The 22,291-nt window shown below is 47.0% G+C and overlaps 1 protein-coding gene across 5 annotated transcripts in view; it reads left to right on the plus strand.

The window, feature by feature from the left end:
* HYCC1 (hyccin PI4KA lipid kinase complex subunit 1) overlaps nt 1-22,291 on the plus strand; it is a 711,655-nt gene that overhangs the window by 95,704 nt on the left and 593,660 nt on the right. The window contains exon 1 of one of the 5 annotated variants that reach the window (XM_069648330.1): nt 21,793-21,908. The exons of the other annotated variants lie outside the window; for them this stretch is intronic. The gene's annotated coding sequence lies outside the window, so the exon portion shown is untranslated. Of the gene's footprint in view, nt 1-21,792; nt 21,909-22,291 lie in introns of those variants that run through there. 5 annotated transcript variants of the gene reach the window in all.

Here is a 22,291-nt window from a genome sequence, read left to right on the forward strand (position 1 = left end):
TGCATTGCATTGGAGGGGTGGCGTTACTGTGGATCACTTATGCGGACGACACGGTTCTACTTGACCGCACCCCTCTTGGTCTATAAGGAGCTATTGACAACCTTATGCAGTTCGCGGATGAGAATCGCTTGAAGATCAACCTTGCAAAGAACAAGGCCATGCACATTCGGAGCAAAGGTCGACGTACTACTGGGTTTTACTGGTCTATTAAGAATATAAAGCTGGAGCAGGTTAAAACCTATGTCTATCTTGGGTAACCCTTCTATAGTGCTCCTACATCCTCGCAATAAATACTATGCCCATGTTAAAGCTAAGGCAAAGCGACGATGGCTGGTATTGAGGGGATTCATCAGGAGGGTCGGTGGAGAGTCAGTATAGGGTCTTTTGGAAGTTTACACCAAAGCCATGGTACTATGTATACTATATGGTTTAAAAACCATTTCTGAAAATCATGTGGATTGGTTAGATAAACTAGAAGGAAAAATACTTGTGTCACTATTTGGCTCACCTACGACCCTTCCTGTGGCCGCATTGAGAATGGAACTAGGTACTACCTCTTTGAACACGATTAAGAAAATAACCTGTAGTAAATTACTATTGAAAGTAAATCAAGCTAGTGTCACTATGGATCTTCCTGATCTATTTTCTACGGCCAAATAACATGCACATTATCGAATGTGCAATAAATCACCTATTGAATTGGTTGATGCAGTAAAAAAGTATGTGGAGAATATTAGACTGCCCTTGATAGAGGCGGTAGACATGGATTTTTATTTACATAAATTAAAACTCCAGTCACTGGAAGGGACGGAGTGAGATTGGCATATTGGAGCATAAAAAGGGTTACAAGGAGTATGCCAAACAAAGTTTTAAATATCATAAGCCATGCAGTTACGCGATTAAGGCTAGCTCTTGCACACAAAGACGCATTATTATGGATCTGCGATTAAGTATCATAGATCATACGGCCGCTTGGCAGAAAATACCACAAGTGAAAAGATTGTGTCGCTTGTGTGCCAAACATATAGAAACTAGTTGGCAAATATTTACGGCATTGCGAGAAGGTAACTGAATTTACATTAAGGGCTATCACCGTTTTTCCACTGGGCCACGCAGTATTGTAGCAGATCTGATTGCGGTTAGAGTCGCTCGTAATTACTGCAGCAGCCATACATGTTTGGGAGTGTATACAAGGCATGTTATTAGTTTCCTCTCAAATGTCAATAATGTAATCTGCATATCCATATAACCATCTTGCGTCCTGGTGCTCGCCACCGGTTTCAGCAGCAATGTTCCAAGGCACAGTCTGGCTGATATTGCCTTATGCTTATGCATGGTTCGAAAATTGCCAAGATCTGGGAGCTATTTAGCTTATGGTTATAGCTAAGAGGAGCCTAGTTACATTTAATGTTCGTTTTTCTTTTTTTACTTTATTTTTTTGGCATTTCTTAATATCACATTTGCAGTATATCGCATATCAGCTTGTTATGCCATACAGTATATTCAATAGCAACAAAAAATGAACACCAAACAAAATTAACAGTAACTGTCTCCATATACAACGTGCTGTTCTAGTACAGTTTGTGTGAGGAGGTGGGGGTGAGGTCAGGAAGGGGGCGCATCATGGGTTAGAGAGGTGTCATATCCAGGTGCACTCTACCAATGACAATCTCATGATTACCAGCAGGATCTTTCGTTCAGGGCTTTCCATGCATTAAATGCCACACTAGCCCCATCTTCAGATCTGGAGACACCATCCCCCTAAGTTCTGGTCTCCGCTTCCACCCAGCTTTCCAATTCCCTGTGCCGTGCGGCATACTGTGGGCCCTTTACCTGTTTCCATGCCATCGCTATGGTCCTCTTGGTTAGTATGCATGCCATATCCATACATTTCACAATGTGTTTCACCTTAGCTAATCTGCGTTAAGTCCCCAAGAGGCATTCCTTGGGGGTCCAGTCAAACCGAGATATCCCAGTCTTCCTGCAAGTTTGTTCAACCTTAGTCCATAGGCATTGTACTTTAGGGCATTCCTAAAACACATGCATCAATCCGGCCTCCTCCGTATTACACCATGTGCACCTGGAGCGAGTTTGTTTGTTGAACACGGCCACCCTATTTGGGGTCATATATGTGCGGTAGAATACGGTTAATTGTACCAAATGAAATATAGCATTTCTAGACACTTCCTTAGGGAACGCCAGGGCCCTCTCTCATTCTTTTTCTGCAATATCTAACCCCAGATCTTTCTCCCATCTCGTTTTTAGTGTGGCACTCCAGGGGTTAGGTTTATCCATCAACTGGTTGTATATTCTGGACATCAGTTTCCAGCCATCGCCCAGACTGTATAGCAGTGCCACAGGAGGGTTCGCTGTTGGCTCTTTGGGCCATACTTCCCATTTTTCCCTTGCTACTCTTCTGGCCCTCTGGTACCATAGGAATTGTCCCCCCGGCAAACCCTTTATGGACTGGAGCGAGTCAAAGTCTCTAAAAGTTCCATCCTCGTATAGGTCCCCCTATGTGTACAGCCCCATCCTCTCCCAGTGTCTAATGTTCGCTAGGTCCAAACTGGCTTTGCCCACATCTGAAATCATTGGCATTTCAGGTGAGTATGAGTGTTCCATGTGTAGGAGTGTTCTGGTTCTGTGCCCTATTCGCCTCCCCAAGGTCCCTATCATGGGTACGTTGCCTAGCCAGTTCTGGGGGACCCAGATGAGTTATTTTAGGTGTAGCGGAGCCACCAGGTGTTGCAGCAATCCAGTTTCTGTCGTGGCGTCGTCCGCCAGCCAGCAGGCCACAAATCTAAGTTGCGCTGCTAGGTAATATCTTGCTAGATCTGGAGGTTGTATACCTCCTTCTCTATAGGGTAAGGTTAGTGAGGCTAGTGCTAACTTATGTCTACCTGATCCCCACAAGAACTCTCTGAGTAATGTTTCAAGCAGGCGAAAGAAGGGGGCCTTGATGTAGTAATATACATTTTGGTAATGGTAAAGGAACATCGGGAGAACAATCATTTTAACTATCGATGCCCTGCCCATCACTGACAAAGGCAATTTGGACCAAAATCTAGTGGACTTCTGTAGTCCCTTGAGTGCTATTTCGGTGTTGTGTTCATGCATCATTTCAGTTTTCTAGTAAAATGTATGCCTGAGACCATGGTATAGTTGTCCAGAACCTCTAGTATAGTTGGCACATTCAGGTGCGGGTCTCTTACATCTAACAGGACGTCATCCGCATATAATTAGATTATATGATTCACTCTGCTCACTCGTATCCCAGGATCAAAAAAATGCTTCCTAAAGTAGATAACAATTGGTTGTTGGCCCAGTATATATAGCATGGGGGATAATGGGCATCCCTGCCTAGTGCCCCGGCATATGTCCCAGGCCGAGGACACGTCTTCCCCGACTTCACTCTCGCCCTTGGTTTAGTGTATAGGATTTTCCACCCATTTGATTAACCCCACCCCAAATCCAAACACCCTCAGAGCTGCCAAGAGCCACTCCCAGTATATGTAATCAAATGCTTTAATTGCATCTAAAGATAGCAATCCATACGGGCCGTCATCCAGCTCTGTTTGGGCCATAATGTGTTGGAGTCTTTGGAGGTTCACCGTTATCTTGTGGCCTGGCACAAATCCACTCTGATCACTATGCACCAACCCACCTATCAATCTGGAGAGCCGCTTTGCTAGTATTGTGGTCAATATCTTGATGTCATAGTTGAGCATTGCGAGTGGACGGTAAGAGTCACATTTGTCTACTGGTTTCCTAGGCTTAAGCATCGGGACCACCAGTGTGTCCCTCATGCTTTCCGGTAATATGTAGCTACAGCGTGAGAGATGGCTCATATGTTTTATAAAACTCTGGGGACAGCCCGTCGCTTCCAGGGGTTATGCTAGTGGCCAGGGACTTTGTTGCCTCTCCAACGTCTTCAGTGGTGATTTGAGCGTCTAGGGTCTCTCTTTGTGTGGGGGTCAGTCTTGGCAGCCCAATCTCCTCGAGTGTGTTTTGGATTTCGTCTTGGGGGGACTGGGGTGTCATGTGCTTATAGGTGGGTGTAGAATGATTTGAAAGTGTTGTTAATTGCCAGCTGTGTCTGTTGGAGCATGCCTGTTTCGTCTTTCAGTGCAGTTGTTAGGTGCTTGGGATGTTCCCTCTTGCAGAGCCATGCCAGTAGTTGGCCGGGTTTATCCCCTTCTTTATGCACTCTTGTAGTGTAGTCGAACTTGGCTAGTCCACCCCATGTCTCCTTGCATTTGCTCCTAATTTGACTTAGTGTTTCTTCCCCCTTCCTGCGTTACCTGGGCAGCAGTTTCTATCTTTTTTTAATTTCTTCCTCCCGTAGTTCCAGCTCTGTCCGCAATGATTTCCTGACACGACCCGCTTTGGCTATAATCTCCCCTCGCATCACCACCTTTAGGGCCTCCAATATCGTGCTCCATTGATCTACGCTGCCCACATTTTCCTCTATGTATTTCTCCAGGGAGTCCGAAGGTCCTCCCTAAAGGCCAGATCCATCAGCGCTTCAGTGGGCATCCTGCATAATAGGATGGGGGGGTCTGGGACCAGCTATTCTCCATTCTACCATTAGGGGCGAGTGATCAGCAATAGATCGACCCAGGTATTACGCAATTTCTATTTGAGGGAGCTGATCCCTCCCTATAAATATATGAACTATCCTGGTATACAGGTCATGTGGGGATGAGAAGTAAAAATAGCCCCTATCCTCCGGGTGCAGCTCTCGCCAAACATCTGCTAGGTCTAATTGGTCTATCGCTGAGTTCAGTGCCGTGGAGGCCATTGCTTTTCGGTGTAATGGAGGAGCGGATCTATCTAAGTCTGGGTCTCTCACACAATTGAAGTCACCGCCCTAAAAGAAGAAGCTGTTTCTATACTGGGTTATCTTGGTGCACATTACATCCAGATGGGCCGGGATATTGCAGTTGGGGAAATATATGCTCAATATAGCCCCACATTATCATATACCAGCTCCCTGTGTCTGCTTCCGCTCTCATCAATTTGAAGGGAATCTGGGGGCTTACCCACGTAAATACACCACTTGCATAATTTGAATATGCTGCGCCAAACCCTTGTCCACCCCAACATTCTTGTAATTTAGCCATGGATTCTTTCTTCGGGTGGGTTTCCTGTAATAGGGCTATGCCTGCCTTTTTCCTGTTTAAGTAGGATTTGATTCGGTTCCTACGGAGATAGGTGCCCAAACCCCTTACATTCCACGTTAATACCTTAATTTGTGCTGCCATGCTTGTTCTATGTCAAGTCCCACGATTGCCCCCCTCAGTCTCCTGCTCTCCATGCTGGCAATCCTACCCCTAGCACCTTCTCTCCCCCGGGCACCCCGTCCCACTCGGCCTGCCATCCCTGCCCATAACCCCTGCTGACACATCACTTCCTTCCCTGGAGACTTCACAACTAACTGAACACCAACTATTATAAACAAAATAAAAAGTGTTAACAAGTAACTTCACCCAGCTGCTGCCACGGTCTGTGGAGTATTTTCATGCGAAACACTGCACCCCTTTGCCAATGGGGAAAGAAAACTGCCAACAATTGAGGCAATAAACCCTGTGCGTGCCAAATCTGCAAAATGGTTCATAAACCACCAAAAGAACTGCATGCCCTGCCACATACACAGGCAAAGTGATGTAAAAACAGGAATCACTGCTGTCATCTGTCACCTGAAACAAGGCCACAAAAGGGCCTAATCTGAAAATCCCCTTAAACATTCTGTCATGGTCCCAGAGAATTATGGAAAGGAGAGAGTGTGCTGAAATCATGGATTCTCCAGGCAGTCGGAGGAATCCAGGCATCACTGCCTGACAGCTGCCTAAGGAAATTGGCTGTCGAACCCAGTTTAAATGTATTTTCTTTTTCTTTTTTAAAAAAAAACTTATTTATTTAGCTTGGCAGCACAGGAAAAGGTGAGCAACATACAAGGCAGGTACAATACAGTAACAGTATAGATAATACAGGTACACAGAGTCAGTTTACAGTTTGATTATGCCCTTGGGAGATGTATACAGTGTGGGTGCGGGATTGGAGAGACAGCCGTTCAGGAGGGGGAACAGGTAGAAAGGGGGGAGGGAGCTGGAGATGTAGTATCAGATGCAGTATCCATAGAGGACATATAGGATCGAAACATGAGCTAAATATCTCTGGGTCTTGAGTGAGTTGGCTGTAGTAGGGTCCAGGATTCTTCGGTGTCTGAGGCCCAAGTGACCGCCCTGAGCCACTGCGCATGAGTGGGTGGTGTAGGCCGAAGCCAGCAGAGTAAAATGGACCGTACTGCGAGTAAAATGCAGAGGACGGCCAGTTTTTTGGAATCTTGTCGGAGTTCGGGGAAGTCGTGAAAAAGACACCTCATTGGGGATGGAGTGATAGGATACTCAAGAATAGTTGACATGGTAGAGCATACCAGATTCCAGAACTGGGTGAGGCGGGGACAGGACCAGATCATGTGAATGTAATTAGCGGTATCATAGCCACATTTGGGGCATCTTGGGGAGTGGTCATTAAGCATGTGATTAAGTCTGTTCGGGGTATAGTGATATCTATGGAGTACCTTAAACTGAATTAGCTTGAAGCGGGAGTTAAAGGATACCCTGTGTATGCGTGCGCACATATGAGCCCAGCGTTCATCGGTCATTTCCAATCCAAGGTCGCCTTCCCATGCGCGTTTCAGTTTGGTGAATACTGGGGTAGTCCTAGTTTGAATCATAGTATGGAGTCTGGATACTTTGCCCCTCGTGGGTGTGGGGCAGGGTAGCTCCGCAATTGCGGGATCACCTGGTGGTATCGCTGGGAAAGTAGGGTATTTGCGTATGAGGGTTTTCCGGAGGGGTGAGTACTGGAGCCATATGGACGGTCTCCGTCTCAGGGACATTGGGAGGTCTGGCCATTCAATGTAGTTGCCCTGCTCAAAGATGTCTCGGATCAGCTCATATCCTGCCTCGGCCCAACGGCGCACTATGAGTGGTGCTACATGTGGGAGGAAGTTCCAGAGTGGGAGGTTCCCATGGAAGGGGTGGGCGGTGCCTAGTAATTTCCATGCTTTAGCTAGGGCCAGGGACGTGCAAGCCACCGGGTCCAGTGAGTCCAGGGCTGTCGGCATGGGTTTAATAACTATGGATCGAATGTCACGATCGCTGACAGTCAGTTTTTCGAGTCTGACATATGGCGGGGGGTCCAATGTGTTGCACCAATGTGACGTGAATTGGACTTGCGCTACCAGCCAGTATTTGAAGAAGTTGGGAGCACCGAAGCCACCACCTTCTATTGGGGTGGATAAGGTCCTGAGTTTAAGACGGACCGTACATGGGTGCCACAAAAAGGTGTTAATCGTGTGAGTCAATGTTTGGAAGAACCCTTCACCCGGTCATAAAGGGATGTAGGTGAACCTGTACAGAAGTTGGGGCAGTACTATCATCTTCAGTATCCCTATTCTGCATGCAAGAGAAATCGGTAGTCTACTCCAGCCTAGTGCCCTTGTTGCAAGGTTCGTAAGGTACTTTTGATAGTTTATTTTGACTGAGCCCATGCAAACCCCAGAGCGTCAGGGGGGGGACGCGTGCAGTCTGTGAGTGGGAAGATGGTGGATTTAGAGCAATTCACTTTGAGTCCGGAGATGTGTCCGAAGCAGATGATGTCTTCTAATATCGGAGCCAAATTGGTGGATGGGGAGCAGATGAAGAGAAGCGCATCATCGGCATACAAGGAGACTATATCAGAATGGCCTGCAGTTCGTAAGCCTGTGTGTGCATGGGATTGGCGTAGCATGTCAGCAAATGGTTCCATCGCTATGGCGAAGATCAGGGCAGAAAATGGGCAGCCCTGCCTTGTCCCTCTAGCAATTCGGAAAAGAGGAGAGCATCGGTCCTCAGTGCGGACCCTGGCTACCGGATCGGAGTATAACAGTCTAACCCAGGAGAGAAAGGAGGGGCCAAATTTGCACTTTTCAAGAACCCGCCAGAGGTACTTCCATGACAACGAGTCAAACGCTTTTTGCATATCGAGTGTGGCAGCTACTGCGTGACCACTTGGGTTTATTCTGCTAATTATATTGAAGAGGCGCCTCGGGTCAAGGAGGTGGAGCATCCTGCAATAAAGCCTGCTTGGTCAGGATGAATAATGTGCGGCATTTAGGGGGCCAGGCGTAGAGCTAATAGTTTGGCATAGATTTTGACATCGCAGTTAATGAGCGATAGCGGTCGGTACGAGCCGCATTGTGTGGGAGGTTTTCCAGGTTTGAGTAAGACGGTTATTGTGGCTTCGCAGAGAGAAGGGGGGAATTTGCCTGCCTCAACTGATTCCTCCCAGAGGGCTATTAGGCGGGGAAGCAGGAGCGATTTATAGCGTTTATAAAATTCAAATTCAATTGGGATGCCATCGGAGCCTGGGGATTTCCCTGAAGAAAGTGAGTCTATGGCTCTGAGAATTCCTCGGGAGTAAATGGAGAGTCAAGAGAGCCGATGGTTTTGGGGGAGAGTACTGAGAGGGGGAGGGAATCAAGGTAGGAGCAATCTCCGACGTCTGGGCACTGTCCGCATTGGTATATAGGGATTCATAAAAGGAAAGGAATTCGGAATTGATATCATGCGATCAGGTGGCTAGGGAGCCAGCGGGTCTTTCTACCCCAGGGATGTGTGGGGCACCCAGCTCGCGTCGGAGAAGCCTAGCCCGGAAGTGGCCAGGACATTCACCTTCGCCATATTTCCTAGCAAGACCAGGGGTGTTCAAGAATTTCAGCTCGCGGTCCGCCAAGGAGCGAAACGTGTCGAGTTCCGCGCCTATGGATGCTAGGGTTTCAGGGGTTTGGTCTAGTGAGCATTGGGCTTCCAGAGTCGATAGTGTGGACTCGCTTTCTGCGATATCCTTTCAAATTGTTTTAAGGATGCCATTTTCCTTGGAGAGTACTATGCCCCTGATGTAAACTTTAAAAGATTCCAAAAGGGTGGCCTGTGAAGATACCGAGTCAGTGTTTATTTAAAAAAACTCTTCGATGGCCGTCTCCAATTCGGAGCTAAATACGGGGTCAATGAGAGAGTGAGGTTTCATTCTCCAGTGTATAGTCCGATCGCATTCTGGGCCCCAGCAAAGGGAAATAGTCACTGGTGAATGGTCAGAGAGGGTTCTGGGAAGGATCATTAGACGAGTCACGTTCTTTATCAGTATATCATACACTAGCCATCTATCGATTCGGGAATAGGAGTCATGTACCGAGGAGTAGAAGGAGTAGGAGCGGGAGTCGGGTTAGAGAATCCTCCATGCGTCGACCAGTGCAAGTCAGGGGAGAGATGACAATGTAGTATAGGCTGCTTTTGGTAAATTGGTGGGGTCTGGAGCCGGATCTATCAAGGTCTACGTCGAAAATTGTATTCAAGTCACCCCCCCAGAGAATTGGTATTAAAGGGAAGCTGTCAAGGAGGAACGTGAGATGTAAATAGAATTCTGGATCGTCAATGTTGGGGCCGTAGACATTTAGTAGGACCACCTCCCTGTACTGAAGGGTGCCATGAAGTAGTACATATCTGCCCTGGGGTTCAATCTGTGAGGATATGGGATCAAACCTAAGGCTCTGTGAACCAGGCTCATGACCCCATGACTTTGGGTGGAGAAATTAGTGAAGTATCTTTGGGGGCCCCACATTTTGGCGAATTTTTCAGTGTTCAGTACACGCATGTGTCTCCTGCAGAAAAAGGATTTTGCCCCGTGACGTTAAGTCTGAAGCTGGAGTTGTCTCATTTTCTTATAGTTACCCAACCCCCGCACATTCCAACTCATAAAAGTTATCTTCGGTTAACAGTGTAGAAATATTTGTTGAGGATCAGTGTTTGTCGGAGCGATGATCCCGTTGGTTGATGGCTCGGTCTAGCAGTCCTGCAATATCATCGGTTCAATCCTGCCTCGTACTCGACCTCCTCTGTGGGTGCCAAGCCTTTTATAACATAACACCCAACTTAAGCCACCCCCACCCACATCCCTCCCCCAAACAGAGGAATGATAACCCCATACCCCATTAACCAAATCCAAACCAATGGCATCAACGCCGGGGGGCCTGTGAACCGGCCTGGTGGCGATGCTCCGGACCATGGGGCAATTTAAGGATAAACATGGTGCCTAACAATGATGTTGTGTGTAACTTGGAGGGGATTTTATACGAATGGGCATGGCACGGTCGTACAATGGTGAACCAATTTGTTCATGTTTGAGAGTAATAGTCTCACAGGTTACTGACACAGAATGGTAACTGGTTTTGGTAGCCACTCAACAGAGTAACGTAACAGTCGTAAATGAGTGGTGTAGAGAGAGGTTTAGCAAGGGAAATGCTCATCAATGAACCTGGAGGCTTCTTCTGGAACTGTGAAGAAAAACACCTGGTTGGAATATTCAGTTCTTAGCTTAGTGGGGTATAGCATAGAATATTTAACTCCGTGGTCTCTTAGTCTTTTGTCTACCGCCAAGAAGGTCTTGCGCTCCCGTTGAACAGCCACTGAAAAATCGGGGTATATGTGAATTCTGGCGCCTCCCAACAGCAGTTCGCCCTTAGCTCTTGCAGCCCTAAGGAGGGAATCTCGAGCTCGGAAATTCAGGACCCTGGCTATGATGGGCTGTGAGGGTGCGCCCGGTTTAGGTTTAGCTGTCAGAGCGCGGTGGGCCCTCTCTATAGCGAACTGCGGGGAGAGTTGTGGAGAGTCGAGGAGTGACAGCAGTGTGCGTTCAACATAGTCCTCCATCGGCTCATTGACGCCGTCCTCGGGAACACTGATAATGCGAAGGCTATTTCGCCTCGAGCAGGATTCAAGGTCCTCATTCTTCTCGACCTTTGCAATCAGACCGGACCTCCGGGTCCCGGAGGGGATATGTGCATGGAGGTCGGGTCAGCGTCACTGCTACAGCTGTACCAATGTACGTGGGAGAGGGGGAGAGGAGAGCACCGCGCGCACACGACGCCCCTCCCCCCACAGCAGGTCTCGAGTCCCTGGTGCTGGCATTGATATCCCTGGAAGTGAGGATTGGGAGAGGGAAGCGCCAGCCCACGGTCCAGCTCCCCAGGGCTGAGTGTCGGCGAAGCGGCCAATTCAGGGCCCGGGAGCCGGCTCAGCACACGCACGGGCGCCTCAGGAGTGCACGTCTGTGGACAAAGCAGGATTCAGCGAGGCACTGTAATGGGTTTCACAGAAAACGGCACCTCCCGGCACGGAGCTCGCGATTCGGGCGCGCATCTTCTCCGAGCACAACAGCGCCCCCCCGTATTTTCGTTTTATTGAAAAATTGCAAAATCCACTGTTTCAAGCATGTTTGTGAAGAGCTAATTCTTTTAAAATGTTTAAATCCTTTATAAACTGTGCTTATATTTTATATTTCAAATGAAAAGACTTTAATGTCAAGGAGCCCAGTCTGGGACCAATCCATTATGTAATTCTGATCTGACAGCCTGGCCTGGGAAAACTGGCATCTCCGCTTGACACTCCCTTGAGAACAGGAAGGCTAATGGCTGTTTATGGTTCCCGCATAATGCCAGCAAACAACACAATGGGGCCGCATTAGACATTCGTCTGCTGAATGACCAAAGGACAGGCTGAAGCATTGACCTCTGCAAAGAGGGGCAGGATGTGGAGGAGGTTTCTCAGTGAACTTCAAAGGACTGGACAGTTGCTGCCTGAAAAGGGGAGGTTACACAGGAGGACTTTGGTGTGAAATCCGTATTTTTGATTAAAATGTAAAACTCTTTAACTGAACAACCTAAAGAGGGATAAATCTGAAACGTTGTAGACCTTAAACTAATTTCAGCCTTGTGATTTTAAGACATTGAGGAAACTCGTACCAGCGCTTAGGATTAAGGCGCTATATAAATAACACATTATCATTTAAGGAACCAAAGTTATGAAAAATTTCTGTGGCAATACTATTAATGTTACAAACACACAATCGGATGTAGACAGTCCACTGATAAGCACCCAGAGATGTATCAAATTAGAAATGATTATTCCAAAGTGTTATGGGTAAAATTGATTAAAATCCATAGAATTACCAATACAGCTCTCACAAAGATGGGGAGCAAATGTAAATTAAGACAATCGAATATAAAGTAATTATGTCCAATTTTATGAGGGTACATAATGGTAGAAATGTGCAGTTGTGCAAAAGTATGTTTTGGGTAAAACTCCAGGTGGGAGTTCCTAAATCCTGTCATAAAATGACAGCTTTGTTTAGACTGCCAACCAGGACCAAGCACATGCCTGTAGCCACTCGCAACCATGGGGGTGTGTTTTGAAATTCTGCCCAGGCCATAAACTTTGTAATAGATAAATATAGGGGTTTCACTACACATAGAAACACTGCTTCCAGAAGACTGCTTCCAGAAGGGACTGCTTCCAAAACACACTGCTTCCAGAACCCATCCAGAACTTTTCATCTTGTAGCTGACTCCAGAATTCTTTGAAAGATCCAGACTTCTTTGCAGAATCCAGACTGTAGCATTGCTAAATTATTGCTAGCCCTGACCCAATTGCAAACATCCCAAACTTGAAGGGATTTAATTCTGATTCACCTTGGCTTGCTACCATTATGGCTTGCCCGCTGAAAACTTGCATCCTGCTATCAACCATGTCCAGTAACCAGAAGGGGCCCTTCCAAATCCAGTCTGAGGTGCATTCCAAATTGACCAGAACCGCCTTGCTAATCCTATCCCGCTAGAGGTGCCCTGCTGCCGGTAGACCAGATCCAATTCATTGACCAGAGCTGACGGTCCAATTTAATAACTTCTTCTGTAAGTATTAATAGGAGGAACAGTGACCCATAGTATATTTGCATTGTATTATCCCTATTTCAACCCATCCCATCTTTAATTCAGAACTCCAGTGTTGTTAGAATCCTTCTTGCGCTGATTGTCTTACTTGTGCTCCAAAACCATAACTCCCTATTGATTTTGAATAACTAAAGTAAATCCCAGGAAGAAGTAGAGTATCCACAATGGGACGGGTTACGCTGATCACGTGACTGTAAGATCAACAAGGTCATAATATAGTGTAATCAAATCCATCTGTCATTTTCAAAAGCGCATTTCTGTTTGCATTTTCGCGTCTGTTTTGTAAAAACGCCTCTCACTAAAACCTCTAACTCCTTCAGTTTTAAAGATAGAAACAAAATTCCAATTCTCATTGATACCTACCATCCTTGGCTACATCCATTGTAGTGGACCCGTTTTTCTTCAATATTGCATTGTAAAAGATTGCCGCGAATTTACAAAATTCCCAAGTTTACACGTGTCATTTCCCCATTTCAAAGTGCTTTTTTCCATCCCATCCTGATCTGAAGTGTGTATTGTTTATATTATAGCTCATGTATGTTAGGACCTGATTAGTGTTGCTTTCTTTAGAACTTGTCTCCATTTTAAGCATTTTTGCACCCTTTTGCAGTCTTTCACAAAGCCATTTTCATCTGTCAGTTTAAAAGTGTCATTTGGCAAAACAGTTCTCTCTCTTATATTTAGGGAGGGAAGATTGCCTATAACTTTAGACATTGTATTTCCTTCCTGAATACCTGCTGATTACTCACATTGGTGTAGGGTTGCTCATTTGTATTTAAACAAAATTTAGCAGGGGGAAATAGTAACCTAAACGCTATCTGTGCACAAAACAAAACCGTTCTCTTTCCTGTGTTTCTATTCTGAATTAGTATAAGTGAATTCAATTGCTTTGCTTATTTCTGAATTGTATTGTCACCCTTTGGGTGATTGCTGCCCAATATATCTATAGTAAACCTGTGTGTGTTTTGAATATTAAAATAAATAAATATTTACCTTAACAAACTAGCCTGATTCCTGGTTCAGTGTGACCTGGGGGGTATTTTGAGAAGGGTGTGATATGAGTGGTATATCATTCAGAATATTGAACTTATAGACAAAAATGAGGGTTTCATTTGCGCACTACATGCTAGGCAAGACTTGGGTGTGTGCCTGATTCAAATCCCTTACAGGTCCAGCAGTGCTCAGGTGCCCCACGCCATCTAGGCCCATCTGGGTCATTTGGCGAGGGTATTGTGCTAGCAACAGGCCTGCACTAGTCATTTCTAGTGCGCCGTCCGGGTGGCCCAGCAGACTCTCCGTCCAAATCAACAATTATGATAACATTGCAGCGGATGCGTGGGTTGTAGCAGGCATCTTGCCACAGTTTCATGTGCAGATCTTCAGTTCAAGGTCTTCCACTCCCCTCACCGTTCAGAGCTGCTCATGTGATTGGCTCTTCGCCGCCTGCCAAATTGTTGTGCTCCAGCCACATGTTGGCCGCAGCTGGTGTTTCCAGGAATACTGCTTTCCCTTTGTAGAGCACTTTAAGATGGGACGGATATAGCAACATGTATTCGAGGTTCAGTTGTCGGAGCCTCGCCTTTATCAGCACGAAGGAATTCCTTGCTCGTTGCACTGTGGGCGCGTAATCCGGGTAGATGACGATCTTGGAGTCGTCCCTTTTGATTTCCCCGCCTTCTCTCAAACGTCTACGTTTTATTTCCCCGTCCCGAAAGTTCAAGATTTTCGCAATCATCGGGCGGGGGTATGAGCCCGGTGGTGGCCTCTTTTGTAAGGACCTATGGGCTCTTTCTACTTCAAAACCTTGGAATAACCGTCTGGCGCCAATTTCTTGTTGTAGCATGGTTTCCACGAACCCGGTCGGGTTCAGTCCCTTCATGCCCTCTGGAATTCCCATTATGCGGATGTTGTTGCGGCAGGCACGCCCCTCCGCGTCCTCTGATCTCGCTTCCAGTCGTGCTAACTGTTTCTTCAGTTCCTGTACTCTAGCCTTCAGTTCGGCCGTGATCTCAGCAGTTTCTTGAAGTCCCACCTCAGCCGTTACTCTCTCCGTCAGATTACGTGCGTCTTGGCACATTAGTTGCATGTCCGATTTGACCTCATCAATTTTTGTATCTATTAAGGTTCTGAGTGCAGCGATGGCCTGCAACACTTGGTCATCCTTGTAGTTGTATTCTGAAGGCTGTCATTCCCCGTGTTCATTCACGTCTGGCTGTGTCTGTGCCTTTGGTTTGGCCGCCAAGAAGGAATCCTTTATTGTTGGTCTTGTTTTTCCCTTGGCAGGGGACATTGCCTTTTGGTAACGGCTGGAATTAGTCAGCGGTGCTCTGCCTGTCCTCTAGTACGTAGCACTAAAGTTCACCCAATCAGGTGTGTGTATAGCGGCTCAGGCCGTTGTGCAGTCAGCGCTACAAGCGGTATAGAGGGATGCCGCCCCAGGTGGGGATTTTAATCCCTCGGAGTTGGTAGTTAAATGTTCTGTCAGCTGTGAGTGGATTTACACGTGTCTCTGACCAGTGTGTGGTGACGGGATCAAGTCCAGCGTCCTGGTGTTCTCTGCTCCATCTGAGCTATCGCTTCCGTAAGTCCTCTCACTGGCTCTACTGACTCACTCCTCAAATGTATTCCCCTCCAACTTCGTCTGTGATTCGCAGAACCGCTCAGTCGTGTTGTAGCAATAGCTCGTTGACTCGTTTCTTTGGGTGTGAGACGATGTGGGAATTGCCTCCTGCTACTTGGAGGTTCATGGTTTGTAGGTTAGGTGCGAATCGGTTCAGTGCACCCCCCGCCCCCCGATTCAATGCCCAAGTAGTGTGCCAATATGCACAAGTGGGTTTCGCCGGTAGCAGTTGAATGAAGCCGGTAGGTGTAGTAGGGATTTAATAGCCCTGGGAAATTGAGTTATGTCTTGCGTTAATATTCAGGACATCTAGGCAAGGCCACTGCAGTAGTGGTAGGCCCTTCCCACAACAGTAGGAGCGTACAAACGGTTCAAAGTGCATAAAGCAGTCCATGAGTGTGGCTTAGTTCCTGCCGTAAACTGGCAAGACTTTGCGCTTCTCTGTAGTGGTCTTGTTTGAGCACGCTGCAAGGGAAGCTCCCTGTGCAAGTGCGCATGCCGTTGCACTGGCCTAGGTATCCAGTGCCGCTGGTAGCACTGTTTTTTCCTTGGGTCGTAGTGCTCTTTCTCCTTCGGAGTTGCGTTCCTCGGTTAGTGGCGCCAGTTGAATGTGCCTGAGTGTTGGGTTTGCACTGTCCTGGTATGTTTGGGCTGTGCTCCTATTCTGAGGATATAGCACCGCGTGGAATCTTTGCTTCCCTGGTCGCCAGTGTTGTAGCTGCTGTTGTGATGCCTAGCAGTGTGTTTCTGATCCCGTTGGCAGGTTGTCCACGTGCTCCAGTGCAGGTGATGTAGTCGTTTCTGGCAAATTTTAGTTACAGGTGTCAGCGGAATGTAACGAGGCAGCAGTGTGCATGTCCCCCACGGGTCACTGTGTGTGTTAAGTACGGCGCTTGGTTCTGTGCTTTCGGGGGGAACCTTTCGTGTAGCAGCGTTGGGGGCAAAGTCCCTCTGCTGTATTACCCCCGTTCCGCGCATGCATTTCCAGGGACCTCTGGATGTGCCTTGACCATTCGTATCACATGAGTATGCTTCTGGTGCCGGGACCAAGGCGCTTCGGACCCTGTTGTTCTGCCTTCAGACCCCAGAAGCTCAACATGCAGCACTTTCCACTTGTGATCGGTCCTCTGGGGTGGTTCCACACGCTTGGTGTCGGGGTTCTGCCCTCTCTGGGTTTGGGGGGTCGCTTTCCTTGACTTCCAGCGGCAGCCCAGTGGCGAAAACCCTGGCAGGAGGTGTGGGTGCCTTTCCGCGCTGTGCACCCTTCAGTCGGGAAACAGCACACCGCAGGCGTAACACTGCGTGCCTCCGTGTCCTCCGCTTTGGTGATTCAAATGAAGGGTTATACTCGGGTGGTATAATATCCCAAGAGCAGGTACATGAGTACCTTCTGTCTCGCTGTGTAGTTGCTGTGTGGACCCGGTGTTCTATGCCGCTCTGTCAGCTCAGTCCCCGTTTGGCTGTGCGCTGCGAGCTGTCAGTGCCATTTTGTGGGTCGTAGGGGCTCTCCTTCAAATGAGTTCTGCAGTGGTTTACCAAGTCCGATTTTTGACGGATTTCACACAGGGTATCAAGGGAAGGGATTGTTCTCCGGTGATTGTGCTTTATTGTGGGTATCTTGGCTTTTTTCCACCGAAATGGGATCGAATACAGAATCACGGATGGGAGCTCAGCAGGGCTGCTTCCTCACACCATGCACGCTGGCCACGCCCTCCCCCCCAGTTACATTTAAACCAAGAGCTAACAGGAGCTACTTGTGACTCCCCAGGCAAGTGGTGCCATACAAACTTAGTTCTGTAATATTAACTGTGTAGATTTGGAAATGTGTATGAAAGAGAATAATTGACACACCAAAAAGACTTTTAAAGCATATTGGATAATATATAAATGGACAAAATGTTAAAGTTTGCATCTTATGCACCAGTTAGATTTGCTGTGCACTATGTGCTAGCTCCTGTTCCCCAAGACGTACCTCCTGCCTAAGGGGGGGTGGAGGGATGCCGATACCCAGGAGCTGCTTTCTGCTCCTGGACAACAAAACCTAATTTCGAGCCCTGCTTATTGTTGCATGTCCATAATTACTATAAATATATGCCTTTACCATCTCTTTGATGCCCTCTTTTAAAACTCTGTTTTCGAGCTTGCCTCTTCCATTAAGGATTCGATTGTGCTTTTAGCATTTTGGGATATTGCCAGCAGCATGCAAAATTGCACTCATCATTAGGCATTTGCTAGTGATATTTGACTCTTGGCGAGCAAGAAAAGGTCTGCTGGCTAGAAGCTGGCAACTTGAATGTGTTCCCGCTGCTATACCAGGATCTGGAGTCTCATCCTTTTTAATTGTTGGTGAGTGTAATTTATACAAGATGTGTTTCCACTAAAGGCTGACTTTTAATTCAGTCAAAAGTGATCTTGTAACTGATTCTTGCTTATCGGACCAGATCCTTACACATAGTTCTTGGGGTCTACACGCAGGAGTATCACCCCAAAAAGGGCTCATTCAACTGCATATGAAAGTTCTAAATTGGAGGGAGTGGAGTGGGCTATACCCACAATTTCCTAAAGAAATTTTGTTCTGCTATTTTCAGGGTGTCGCTGGACATTGATCTTCCACAATAGCTTTGCATACTGATCACTTTCGTTTTATATATCACTAGCTTGACAGAATGACGATTCATAACAGAAACGCTGTTTATTCCTAGTGTCTACATCATCTTGAGCTTTATCTTTCTAAGTGAGGCTTCGATTACAAATTATCGCTTAAGCGTATGCCCAAATAGTCATACACTCTGCATTTTGGAAAGATTTGCTGCTGGAGAAATCTGTAACTCTAGATATTTGTCTAGCAGCCAAATGCATAACATTAGACTTTTAAGTTTTGTTAGTCTGGCTCCTGGGCTCAACAGAGCAGCCAGACCAAAGAGAAGGTGTTTTAATACTTTCAACCTCTTTGGTCCGTGTGGTGAATGCAAGATCCATTGCCTGTTAGTTCCTAAAGCTTTGCTGCAACTAACCTCAGTCTGGTTGGGTTTATGACCTTTATTTCTGCCTCAGTTTTTCTCCACAAGTATATTTCGGTTGCAGTGTCTTTCCTGTTACTCTCTGCATATTGATATCGGAGAAGGCAATATGGGAACAACAGTTTTCTCCAGATGAAATGGGTGATAGGGCTGCCAGTGTATCCAGACTTTTACACAATAAGACATTGCTCGTTTTTTTTTAATGCCCAATTCCGCCCATGTAGCCGGTTCCCACAATGTTCCACGTGACCACATTACCAGTTTCCATACTGTGCCATATAGCCATATTTATCCTTTTAATGTACAGTTCGCGAATGTGAAGAGTTTGCATAATATCATAGGATGCCTACATGGCCAATTTGCATAACACTGTGTATCCACATGTTGTCCAATTCCACAATGCCCCATTATCCACACATACAGCCCACATAACCACTTTTTGTTGTGGCGTAGTATGTCCAATTGACCCCTTTCCTCAAAATTCCACTATGCTCAAATGGTCAGCTTGCACGGTCCCCAATATTTCCCCATTATCAAATTCTATAATGATCCTGCCAGCACATATAGCAATTTTCCATAATGCTGTTCGTGACAGTTTGCATCGTTTTGATAATGGCCCTGGGAACCCGAATTGCAGATATTCATTATGGCTGAACGTGTTACAATTAAGCAATATGACCCGAGCAGCAGGGGCATTACCGACTCAGGTAATTCCCCGGGGCCCATAGTTATAGGCCCGAGTGAAATGAGGGCCTTAACAAAGGCCCCGGGGCATTACCTGAGTTGGTAATGCTCCCGCCGCGAGGGTCATATTGCTATTAGTACCCCGACCCGCATTATGTGCGTGACCGGGGCAAAAAGCAGTTTTTTCTATCCCAAAATACTGTGGCGTAAAGAAGGTAAGTGGGGTTGGGAGGGCGGGAGTGGGAAGGGAATAAAAAAAAAAAAGTAAAACAAAAAAAAAGCATACCTGCGTCCCCGGCGAGGGACGAGGGAAGCCTCCAGCTGTGTGGAGGCGCGGAGCAGGGATGGCCCCGCTCCGAGTCTCCACACGGCTGGAGGCTTCCCTCGTCCCTCGCCGGGGAAGCAGGAATAAGAAGATAAGTGGGGGTAGGGAGGAGGAGGGAGGAAAGGGAATAAAAAAAAAAAAAAGCCTTACTCGAGTCCCCGGCGGGGGGCGAAGGCAGCCTCTCAGCTGCGGGGAGGCTCGGAACGGGGATGGCCCCACTTCAAGCCTCCTCATTGGCTGAGGGGCTGCCACGCCCCCGCCGAGGATAAGGCGGCTGGAATCCCGGCCGAGAATCGAAGGATTCTAGGCAGGGTATGGACCCGGCGAGAGCCAATCAGAATGCGTGTTGCATTCTGCTTGACTCTCGCCGGGTACTAATAGCCATTAGCAATTTTGATAATACCATTATGTATCCTTTGCCACACACCACCTCCGCACCCCAGGGAATCGCAAAAAAACACTTGCTCTGGTGTAATGTGCTGGGTTTGTGCCTGCAGCAGGGACATCGTTATTTTGAGATTCTCCTGTGTAAATACACTGTGCATTTAGGGTTCTGCCTCCCTATTCTCACTTAATCTCTCCCATGTCGGCTATTCCCAGCAACCACACACACGCGCGCACACACACACTCGCTAGTTAGTGTTTGTGCTAGCACGTCAATGAGGTTGGGGGTCGCTCACCCCTCACTGGGTCATTCTCAAGATTACTCACCTATTCACTCTGAAGGAGAGTATGGTAGCAGAACATATGTTGATTGTTAGGGTGTTCTCATGGAGGGCACGTAGGCATGACGGAAAGAGTAGTACCCCAGGAGTAGGCTGTTGCAGCAGTTCTGGGGAGCTGTGTGTTACTCAAGTTCTTGAAGGATTAAAATATCAGGCCAAATGACTATTTCAGTTCATCAATGGGTGGTAGCTGGCTAGAGGTGTGAAAAATGATGAACCTTATTTTGCTGTCGATATTGGCCCTACACCTTTAGGAAGATGGAGGAAGGATATATGAAGTTGTGCGGCAGTGACTTGGACGATGGAATGATTCTGGGCGCCGTAGGTGAAGATAAAGGTATGATGTAAATCTTGGCTGTGTTAAGCTTTACGCATCTGTAGGCGTCCAATATCTCATGGCAGAGAGGAAGACCTTTGCACCAGCTTCTATTGAGTCTATGGCCAAGGTTAATGAGAAGAAGATGGCATTGTCATCAACAAAGAAGTGGTACGCGATATTGCACATGGAGCTGCTGATGGCCAGAGAGAGTATATATACTGGAAAGATGGGGACTGTATCGGTGTCTTGGAAGCACCACACAGCAATGAGGGCAGGAAGGTTGAGGAGCACTAGAGTAGGACCATTGATGCCGGAGTTTGACACAGTTGTGAAGAATATGTTATTGGTATCCCTACATATTATCCCCACCAAAAATATCGCTGTATATATGATTGACTGGAACTCCATAGCCGATATTTTTTGGGGGGGATCATTTGTGGGAGCAGGGGTTGCGGTGGTGTCCCCCGCACATTTAAAAATAATGCTGGGGCTGCAGGGGTGTCCCCCGCAGGGTCCATGCCTCAATATGGCGCTAAAATATGGTGATATTTTTGTATCGCAATATTTTTGCAGGGCTATTAACACATGGAACCGTGTAATTGACAGACTCAACGATGGTGGACAGGGGGTGATGAGGGTGGCCGAGGCTAGACAGTTGGACTCTGAGTGCAGTCTCGGTGGAGTGCTTTGTGCAAAAGTATGATTGCATAAGATGCTAGTTGCCAGGTAATGTGCGAGTCTGTTCAATACAAACGATTGAATTTATTTTGTCAAAGTGTAGGTGGTGAATGCAGGAGGCATATTGAAAGTAGAAACAGAATTCTAGTTGAGGGTTTCAAAGCTTTTAGTCTGGCATTGTTAAAGCAGGCATAAGCAGCACTGAAGCGCTGCAAGGCTCTTCTTTTCAGGCGCGCGGAATTGGTTGCTTGGTACAATTGTGCCGCCAATTGTTTTAAAGCCCCATGCTGAAACATACTGTGCACATTAGCAAAGGCTTTAGCACTGCAGTCGCTTTCTGAGGGTTGTACAGATGCCATAGAAGCTGGTGAATCTGAGAGCAGATAAGTACACGTTGAGGTCCCGGAAACAATCATGAATGAATAGACATTACATTTCGTTGTGGGAATGAAAAAACTGTACAGCAGGCCACGCTTTGAGCCAGTGTTAGATTCGACATTGGATGCTTGGATGGGAATGCTGTGTATTGTATGTTGCATACATGATGCTGGCTGGCAAGAGGAAACCGCTGTACCTGATCAGTTTGGTTTCTTGCAGTCAAAAGTGAGGACCTTGCATTTGAAGTGTCCTGCAGCCCCTGGGATCGTTGTGGTGGCACAGGTGTCGAAATAAGGAGTTGATGAACGGGAGCTACACGACACCACCCAGGTGAGCACGCACTAACATATTTAGTTTTGGCTAGCGGGTGGCACATCAGCACTCCCTAGAAAGGCAACACGATTGCATAGGAGTACATATAAGTGCGATGGGGCACACATGGCCGTGCTAATGCTGATAGCAAGTCCCACCCACTACAAGCCACATCGCACCCAAAACACACCCGCATGGTATCGCTTTGAGCTAAATGTGTCATGCAGAAAGATGAAACTATGGGCGTAAATGGGGCTGCAATTTATTATCTCTCAGCAGTCTTCTGAAAGGTAATGGTTTAATTACAAGTGTAAATCGGTTGCTAGTGTGATGAAAATGTCTTAACAAAGTCTGCCTTCAGCCACTTCATTTTTAAGCAGCATTTGTCCCCCCACACCTAA

The sequence above is a fragment of the Ambystoma mexicanum genome, chromosome 2q (genome assembly GCF_040938575.1).
Source record: "Ambystoma mexicanum isolate Mex_15411 chromosome 2q, UKY_AmexF1_1, whole genome shotgun sequence".
In the NCBI taxonomy this organism is placed as follows: Eukaryota; Metazoa; Chordata; class Amphibia; order Caudata; family Ambystomatidae; genus Ambystoma; species Ambystoma mexicanum.